The sequence below is a fragment of the Cinclus cinclus genome, chromosome 5 (genome assembly GCF_963662255.1).
Source record: "Cinclus cinclus chromosome 5, bCinCin1.1, whole genome shotgun sequence".
NCBI classification, from domain to species: domain Eukaryota; kingdom Metazoa; phylum Chordata; class Aves; order Passeriformes; family Cinclidae; genus Cinclus; species Cinclus cinclus.
The window spans coordinates 62,598,554-62,608,543 of NC_085050.1; positions in this window are offsets into that span (position 1 = coordinate 62,598,554).

Here is a 9,990-nt window from a genome sequence, read left to right on the forward strand (position 1 = left end):
TTACATGCTTGCATTTAGATTAATTCTTCTGTTTCCTGTGCAGGAGGGGGACTGACTCAAGGCCCACATCTAGAATGAAGGAGGCTTGGGTTGATCTTTTATGGATCCTATGCTTTTTACTGTTTGCTGCAGAACAGAAAAAACAATGCTGTCAGAAAAAAAAAACTGAAAGATCCTGTTCCCTATCCCCAGTACGGGAAATAAGAAAATAATTTTGATGGTTTGCATAAATTCTTCAAATCCCACTTCTGATTCATTGTAAAGGACAGGTTCAGCTCCTGGGTCCTGACTGACCTCTCTTGAATTATGAGGGACCTTGCCTGGAAGAAATATTACAGTTGGCAAGATTGGAAAACAGCAACAGTGCCTGCCAGACCCTCTTGAGACTTCAGCGATCAGCTAAAGTGGCACATGCTGAAGGACATGAGACTCAAGAGCAAAGTAAATACTGAAGGGGAATTGCAAGTAACAAACCTTGTATGGATTGAGAGAGAGAAGGTAACAGCTAGTGAGAAATCATATGAGAAATACTTTTGACTTAAGGAAAAAATACAGGTGGACTCATCAGTGTGGAGAGCAAAAGACATCTGATCAAGGCCCCTCTTAGTTTCCACAAGCAATCTGAACTTTCCTTGATTCAGCCTATCCACAGGAAAAAAAAGCAACAATCTTTGCTTTGTGTACAATGGAGCTGCCTGAAGGCTTATAGCAAACCATTTTAGTTTTAAGGTAAGAGTTGTGTTTTATGAGCACTAAGAACACACTCAAGGACCATTTAGTACTGGATCTATCTCTGCCAGCAACAAGTGGCAGACTTGTGCAAGGCAAAGCCCTTGTTCTCCTGGATATTACTCATAGCTTCCAGCAATGTTTCAGGGATCTCCTGAGCCAGAGGCTGCCTCTTCCTCTTACGCATCACTTGTAACACCCAATCCTCCCCAACAGTGTAATTGTGCTTTTGATCAATTAGTGGTTTCAAGCAGCTCTAGAGAGCTGCCCTGAACTCGGTGCTATCCCTGCCCCTTCCCAACACCACCCATCTCCAAAGAGGGGCACAAAGACAGATGTTGGTCTGTGCCACTGGCAACAGCCCAGGCAGAGGACCATCATGTGAAGGGCTCGTGGAGATATTGGCCTTCCTTCCTTCCTTCCTTGGAAATAACCTACCTTGAGCTCTCCAGCTTTTCCCAGCAGCTCTAGGAGTCTGCCTCCCAAGGAGGCCAAATGTCTTCTGCATTCAGAGGAGAGACAGAACCCTCCACATAACTCCTTTGAGTCTCAAGGGGTGTTCAAATATGTGAACCCTTTCATGAAAGTTAGCATTACAAGTGTGACTTGGCTTTCAATTTAAAAATGTTTCAACAGAAATAGTAAGCCACAAGGCTTTTAAATTTTGGCTCTTTTTAAGCTGCACAGTTACCCTTCCCAAGAAATGTTAGGACAAGACAATTAACCATGTTATTGATTTTCTAAAATAGCAATCTTACTGTGACTTCATCAGGAAATCTGCTGATGCCAGGCCATAACTGCACTCCCTGGCCACACCAAGCCATCCTTTCTGACTGGGGAGGTCTCTGTCACCTTGAAAACCACTGGGTTTCACCATAACACAGGCTGAATACTTTTAGGGATTTGTGATGAACTCTTAACTACCATTTATTATCTGAGGTCCAGAAACCCCAGTGGAAGTTCATGCTCATAACAGAGCATGAACAGAACATGAACAATCCAACATCCCTGCACTAGTTTGCTCTGACAGAGTAAAAATGTCCAGAGAAGGCCCAGTCCCATAAACTGCAGTCTGGGTATGTCCCAGGGAATCAGCATCCAAGCTGCTCAGCCAGGGTGAAACTGAATCTCTGTGTGCTCCCATCCGAGGTCAGTCATGCATTAGATTTAACTATTCAGGCTCTGCAAGAAAGTACAACTGTTCTTCCCTTTGGATGGGCAAACACACTATTAATTATAACTAGTAATTAGGAGCAGTGTGTCAGCTCCAGCCAGAGGAGTTTCCCACAGGCAGAGAAGAATGGGGAAACCCTGGCAGATAAGTGCTCTGATAGCCACTGAGCAGCTGAGGTGATGAGGGGATTACAGATGGCCTGCCTAAAATCATGTATGACTAAAACCAGCCTGGGAACTGTACCTGCAGTCACATTATCCACTGAGCACTCCTTCGTTCTCCTCTTCCTTCTTGGAACACATCGAGAGGCACCACTGCCCAGCAACTTCTCAGCACCAACCACTGCACACACTGAAAGAACAGATTTAAGGAGAGCTGAGGCTTTTCTGTTTATTTAGCAAACCACCACTGTTTTCTGTCCTTCCAAAGTCACTGCAAGGGGAGAACCTGCAGACAGAAGGAACAACATGTTTATGAAACATCAACTCTCAGCCAAGAGCAACCAGATTAAATCTTCTCATATTCTTCCCATGGAGCTAAATAACTTTTGCTACATTTATATGGCTATTTACTATAACTTTACTTCATTAGTGTTAAAGACTTTATGTTAAATGTTGTGGGTCTTTTATAATAGGTCACACTGTAGAAAAAATAAGGGGTTGCTTCATCAAACACATTAAACCTTATCTCTACCTGATTTTAAAAAATTGTGAAGCACAAATTATCCAGAGCTTAGCACTCAGTGTCTCTTCCTTGGCCTATAAAGTCAACAGTTATGGTGTTAAAGTTTAATCAATCCCATAAAATGTTACTCAGAAAGTGACCCTAGTGTTATGGCTGAAGTACATCTCCTACATTAAAAAGCACTTTCATGGAAGTCAGAGCAGTGTTATTGAAACAGAGAGCTAATAGGTATCTAGATGAGGTTATCAAAGGGAGGAGAAAGTAAAGGAGAGCACTGGGAAAGGCAGTTGAAGGAGGAAAGTAAGAGGAGAGGGAGGAGAAAATATTTTTTTCACAGTGGTTCTCAACAAAGCTAAATGTAAATACATGAATGTTCAGGTTGAGGTATAAGAAACTGTTTTGACAGTTGCTCAAAAGCTGAGCTCTTAATGAGTTTCATATAAAAGCCAGACACAATTTTCACAGTCAACACAGGAAGATGACAACAAACAAGAGCAATGGTAACATCAGTGCAGACAGATGACAGGGCATGACTGATTCCTGCAAAGTATAGCCTTTTGGATACTGTTAAGATTAAGTTAATTAAATTATAACTTCATCAGAACATTATATTTGCTGGCAAAAAAATAAAGCCAGAAGATGAGTAATTATTGTCTGCGAACATCGTTTTTGATCATTATCATCCTGACTATTGATTCACTTCCTAACATCCAGCTGAATTCCATTGCAACATGCAAGCAGTAGACACAGTGCACAGGGCACAGTGGACCTTGACACATATTCTACTTCCTGTATGGTTTGGGTTAGAACAGCCAGCATCCTTCAATATTTATATAGTGGTACACACCTCTGTTTGGAAAGTGTCACCAGTGAGGATGATGAAAGCACATAAACTCTTCTGAGAGAGGAAATACAGTTTAAAGTCAGAACAGTTAGGCCTATCAGTAAGTATAAAACTGCACAGTGAGCTGCCAGAGCTCTCCATTTCCCCAGCAGAATTTAGACTCCACCACTCACTGACAGATTCATAAAAGACTGGCAGATTTCAGGTCAATATCATTAACCATGCTGAACCTTAGGTGTGATATTTGATGTCTTTCAGACCCATGTCCAATCATATACAAACCACTGAGATTATCAGAGACATTCAGAAACAGAGACATTCACACCCAAGTTAGCACCTTACCTGAACTAGTTCTGTGTGTTAGATGCTGTGCAGGGAGAACTAAAGAGAAGGCATAGGCTGAGGACACTCAGTTTTGAAAAAGCAGCTGGAAAAAAAAGCTATTTTAAGAGGGAAAGAAATATTTCTCTTTCAAAGATCTTCAGATTAACCCAGGAGTGATCAGCAGTGTATTTTCTAACCCCAAAGAAAACATTATTTTGCTTACTACCTTCAATGTTCTGGAGCACAAGTCCTGTGAGGAGCACCTGAGGGAGGTGGTGATGTTTAACCTGGAGAAAAGGAGGCTGAAGGGGGGTCTTATCACTCTCTATAACTCCCTGAACAGAGGTGGTAGCAAAGTGGGGGTCAACCCCTTCTCCCTACCAGGCAACTAGTAGGACACAGCCTCAACCTGAACTAGGGGAGGTTCAGGCTGGACATCAGGAAGAATTTCTTCACAGAAAGGGCTTATTAAACATCAGAATGGACTGCCCAGGGAGGTGGTAGAGTCACCATCCCAGAGGTGTTCAAGAAAAGTCTGGATGTGGCATTCAGTGCCATGGTCTAGCTGACATGGTAGTGATGAAAGTCTGGACTCAATGACTTAAGACAGCTTTTCCAACCAAAATGATTCTGTAATACCTATGAGAAATTTCAACTGACTTTTTTTTTCTCAGGGATATGGATGAGGAGAAGGCCATATTTTGGAGATAATTTCAAGTTAATTGTACCCTGAAGTGAGCATGTTCATCTGCAGCATCAGATGTAAGGTGCAGGTGTTTCAGTCTAGTTTAACTAAGGTAGTTAGAACGTGATGTTTGTTAAACAATTATCTAAACCTGATCTGGGCTGGAATTCAGTATTGATATTCCAGAGGACCTTTGACTGCAGTAAGGATTTTCCTGTAGCCCTAGAGCAGAAAGCTCTCATTTGAAGGAAAGCTAAAGAAACATTAAGAATCACCCCCGTAAGATTCATACAGAAAGCATGGCTGGACAGCTCCCTCCATCCAGGCCCTCCCAGGCAGCTGCAGCCAGACTCTTGTCACAGCTGTTCTCCTTCAGAATCTGCTACGGCATCCAAAGAGAAGCAATCTCCAAACCAATTTGAGTTACATCTCAAACAACCAAAAGTTCATTATTAATTGTTTACAGGAAGCAGATACCTCCAATGACTCAAAAAAGGATAATTTTAAGGGCTTTGCAGGTCTGAATGTACATCAGCACAACCTAAAGAGTAAATTATGACAAGTTATGCCAAGTGTACATGTTTGCAGTTTTGCACAAACTAAACTGTAAAGGCCATTAAATGCTGGAACTCAGCTGAACATGCTTGAATGTACTAAGGCATCAGAGGGTATCTTCCAGGCTCATCCAAATGATACTAATCTGAATTTAACTTTGAACCTCTCCGTTTACACAATGTGGGGTTCCTTCAAGTTATTATAGAGTGCAGAGCTGAAAATGTTACTAGTTTCATCTCAAAATATATGGCAATACAAGACTTAGTTTGATAAATGTAATCCTTTGATAAGGAGGGAAATCATGGTAAGAATTCGGTTGTTACTTCTAAGAAGGACTCACAACTTAAACACTGAGGCATTCTGTGCAGTCTTTATAGCTTACTACACCAAAACTTATCTTGGACAAGTCTGTTTTGTCTGCAAGGCAAGAGTAATGAAAAAAGCAATGAGAAAACCCACTTTATTAACCCAAAGGTGTCAACTTGTTCAGGTGAATTTGCAGATGTGCAGAAGTTGACAACAATGAGCACAACTTCTCAAGTCCTCAACTTGTTAGTGGGTCCAGATGTTCAGAAGGACCAAAGCTGCAAGTACAAAAGACCAATTAACTTCTTGTATCCATTTTCCACATGACTGGGGCTTTATATGTTATTCTATCTCCCAGGTTATCTTTAAACAGCTTTAACCAGAGTTTTTCCTCCCTATCAAGAGACTACTGGAAAGCCATGGCTTCCACTATCAGAGTTTTCCTTCCATATTTAAACTAAACCTTTTGCCTCATTTTCGTCTTGTTATTCAGATTTTTTATGTCATACATACAATAAATAATTCTTTCCCCCTTTTATTTTTTTCCTGATGAAAAATATTTGTAGACCATGATTTCTTGGTCAAAAATAGAGATTTTTTGAAAGGCAAACAGTAAGTCATTTGTCTCCCTGCCATGTCTCAGAATAACAAAAATAAAAATGAAGTTTTCTTCAAATAATTTCACACCAAAATAAAGTTCTTTATCACCATTTTGACTAGGAATGTATCACTACTGAAGACATAGACAACCTCCAGTGTGAGGGAGGCCTACTATTTATCAGAGTTGCAATGAGTTATGAATAAACAAATAAAAGTACAAAAGTGAGATAAAGGTTAGTGTTTGAATCTCCCCAGCACAGAGGAAGAGTTGCTATTTCAGCATTCTTCTGATCAGTCTATTCAAATTATGAGCTAAAAAGGGTTCTTCTTTTTTTTTCCTTGTTCCCTTAAATAACTTATTAGTTAAAAGGATGTGAATTAACTTAGAATGAATGTTCAATTCATATAGTAGAATCACCATCATCATTATTACAGGAAGCTCTAATCATTATGCAGCCACTAATATAAGACATTCTGCTAGCTTGCCTTTAATGAACATGACTCACATTTCACTTTAATGATTCCTACACCCCTGTCTCCTCTGAGCCCTCTACTCAGCCATGGGGGAAGGGTGGCCTGAATACCTTTTTAAATATAAAGAAGGGAGTCACTTCCAGCACCCCTCTTTCTTTAATAGGAGCTCACACTGGAAGAGCCTTGCAGAAATCTGAAGCCCAGAAAGTACCCAGAGCCCTCTCCTTTGAAGAAATCTCCAGCTGGGCTACCCAAAATTGGGGCACATGGAAAGAGTGAATTCCTTGAAGGAGCTGAGCCATCTGCAGCTTTTCCTCCAGAAGAGTCCTTCCCACCTTACTCAGTCAGCTCCCCGTTTTCCACAAAAGAATACAGAGGCTTAAGCAGAGTTGACAGGCAAGGGGCTTGCATTGGTGACAATGCAGAGGTGTTTAAAGTGCATTGTTCTCTTCCCAAAGAGCCTGTGGGAACATTCCAAAGAGAAGCCCAGCACCTCACATCCTCATTTCTCACCCAAATCTAACTTCACCATAACAATCAGGTATTGAGAGACTGAAGCTTCAGACTGCCTAAATAAACACTTGAAATGGTCCATTTACCTCCAGGTCATAGGGTCTTAACCATCTTCACTGCATAGACCATTTCACAAAAAAATCCACCTCAATCTATCAGGTCAGAGTCAGAAATATCTCTGTGCCAGCTATAAACTATTGCTTGAGAAACATTACTAATAACACCAGAAATAAGCACAAAGTTAGCTCTTTATGTGTCTGCTACATAAAAAAACCAAAAACCACCAAATCACTTTCATGGCATGAGGGATAAATAAAACTGCTAGTTTCCACAGGACTTCCATTACATTCCTTAGACTTTTCCTGCCACTGCAGACTAAATTTCACTACTTTGACAGAATCTTACTTCTAATACCCTCACTGCTAGAGCCAACGCTATGCCATGTGGGATCACAGCCTTCCCAAAGGATAAGGCTTCAATAGTTCAGTAAAACCAGGTTGTGCCTTTATAGATGGTAGTTACAGGTGTAGATAAATTACTTCTTTACACACCAAGAAATGTTCAATTGTACTCAGACAAATAGACAAATATTTTACAGCATGCCTGAGAAACAGATAAAGGAAAAGCAGAGAACTCCACAGAAGTTCCTCCACATCCATCCCATCCACGTGTGGTATCTGGCACAGAAGCACAAAACATTCAGACACAAGAAGATTGAACAGCACTACAGTCACTTAAAACACTGGCATCAGTCTAGGGGGAAACGATGTCATTACTAAAACTTGTTGAAAAATTTAACACTACAGTTTTCTTCCCTTTATTTCCTAGTCTCTTTTGTTTCCTTAAATTTTGCACACCAACTCCTTTCCTCCTGTCATTAAATTTAGAGAGGCTGACAAAGTTAAATATCACTAACCTTCTTAAATTAAATTGCCCAGAACATATTTAATATCCAGTCTTACAGGCAGTACTGTTCAAGAACAAAGTTTGGTCCACTCCTGACTTAGAAACTCAAAAATATCATTGAAACTCCACAGAGTGCTCCTAGCAAGGGACAGGGAGTGCAGTTGCCATGTCAAGAGACTTGATTGCAAGAAAGGGACAAGGAGAATTTGAGAAACAGCACAGAGAACAAGAGGGGTCTCTGACAGTGCTCTAAAGCAACTAAAGCAACCTGAGAAATGCAAGAGACTGTCCCTTCCCTACTCCCTATCCCTGTACATGACACTTATGCCCATGTGTAGCTACCCAGTTTTATTTTTCATCTGCTTACAGGATATCCCTTTATGCCCAGTGTTCTTTGGAGATGCAGGACTTACTTCCATTTCAGTTTTGGGGGACCATAGCTATTATTTCATGCATTCAGCTCTTCTGCAGTTGCTTCCTGTTACTCCTTAAAACTATACAACCACCTTTTCTCTCTCTCTGGTCTATGGCACACAGGGATCTGCGGCATCACAGCTGAACTGTTCCCGGAAATGCTAAACATCTCATCCTCAAAATTCATTCCTGCTGTGGTTCAGCAGCTCAAGCCATCATTACTCAGTTTGGCTTAACGTGTGTGACTAATTTTGGACTGGATACAGAACAACATAGCCAGCCAAAAATACGTTTTTGGTATGAAATATTGACCAAAGATCCCAAAACAAAATATTTTCCTTTTTTGTTTTGGTGATGACAAAATGAAGATCCTCTCCTCAGTAGACACCTGTTCCTGACATCCTGCTCTACATTTCTTACAACCAAGGACACAACCAGAACTGCTGATTGCCATTGGAAAGGCTGACCATCAAAAACTGAGGTACAAGTTGAGAAGCCTTCAAACCATCCCAAGGCAGCCAGTCATTGCCCATACAAACTCTCTGGGCCTTTCAGGCCAAATTCAGACATTTCAGCTACTGCTGAACAGCATCTTTCCTATGTGACTGCACAACAAGTGCCTGAGCCTGTGAGTTAGACTCTGACCTCACAGGCTTGTTCGAGTCTGCAATTATCCCAAAACGTATTCTTGTCAACAACACACAATTTCCAATACATCACTTGCTTTTCGAGTCAAATTAACACTTCACAGTCAGATTCTGCCTCCTAGACAACTCTATCCTAATTGAGACTTCCGTGATTTCATTTCAAGGGAGGGCAGGAGCCTTCATTTGTGATTTTAGCTGCAGGGACGGATAGATAATGAACTGTGTAGATTTCTCCAAACCAAATATCACGTCCCCTGAATGCAGCTACCTGACAAAAGACATTAGACTACAGGGGCTGCGACTGTGCTTAAGCCCAGACATGTATTGTTAAATGTGACATGCTCAATTTATCATTAGTTATGAAGTGAAAACGGATGAATACACATTCAATTTAGTTCAGCTGCTTTCTTCATTTATCATACTCTTTCATCATCCATCATTCTTCCCTGCCACCCTTTTGATTTGAACAAATAACACACTTTCATAAGTTTAATCTAATTAATCATAATTGTAAGGTAATGTTCCCTTAATGAAGCGTATATTGGGCTGAATAAAGTTTGTTGCAATTTTAATAAAATCTGTTGCAGATAAAATCTACAAATGTTTTCAATGGAGCCAAACCCATTCCTATCTCTCTCCCACTCATTACTCAGGTTGATGATGATGTATCAGTACAAAGAGTTGCTCAAGCATATTGTTCTTTTATAGAACCACTGTTTCAATAAATTGGAAAGCGTTCATCATTTTATGAGACAAGACATGGAGTTTAAAAAGTTAATTGAAGTAGAAACAAATTAGAAAACCAACCTAAAAGATTTTTCACACATTATTGTTATGAAATATACAATATTTGCTATCTTCTGAGTGCATCTTGAATGTCAGAGTCAGTATAAAGAGGAATTTACTCCCTGGCAGTGCAAGCAGTGCACAGAGCTACTAAGTTTTGCTGCAGTTCTCCAGCTGCAGGTAACCCAGAGCAGAGCCACTTTATAGTAGTGTCACTGAACATGTAGCTTCTTGCATCAGATCAAGTCAAGGAATTTTAGTTCTTCCCAGGACAACTCAGCTTTGTTCACTGAAATTTTTCGAATCGTTATGACCCAGATTTCATTTCTACCTCTCCACCCTCACTGCC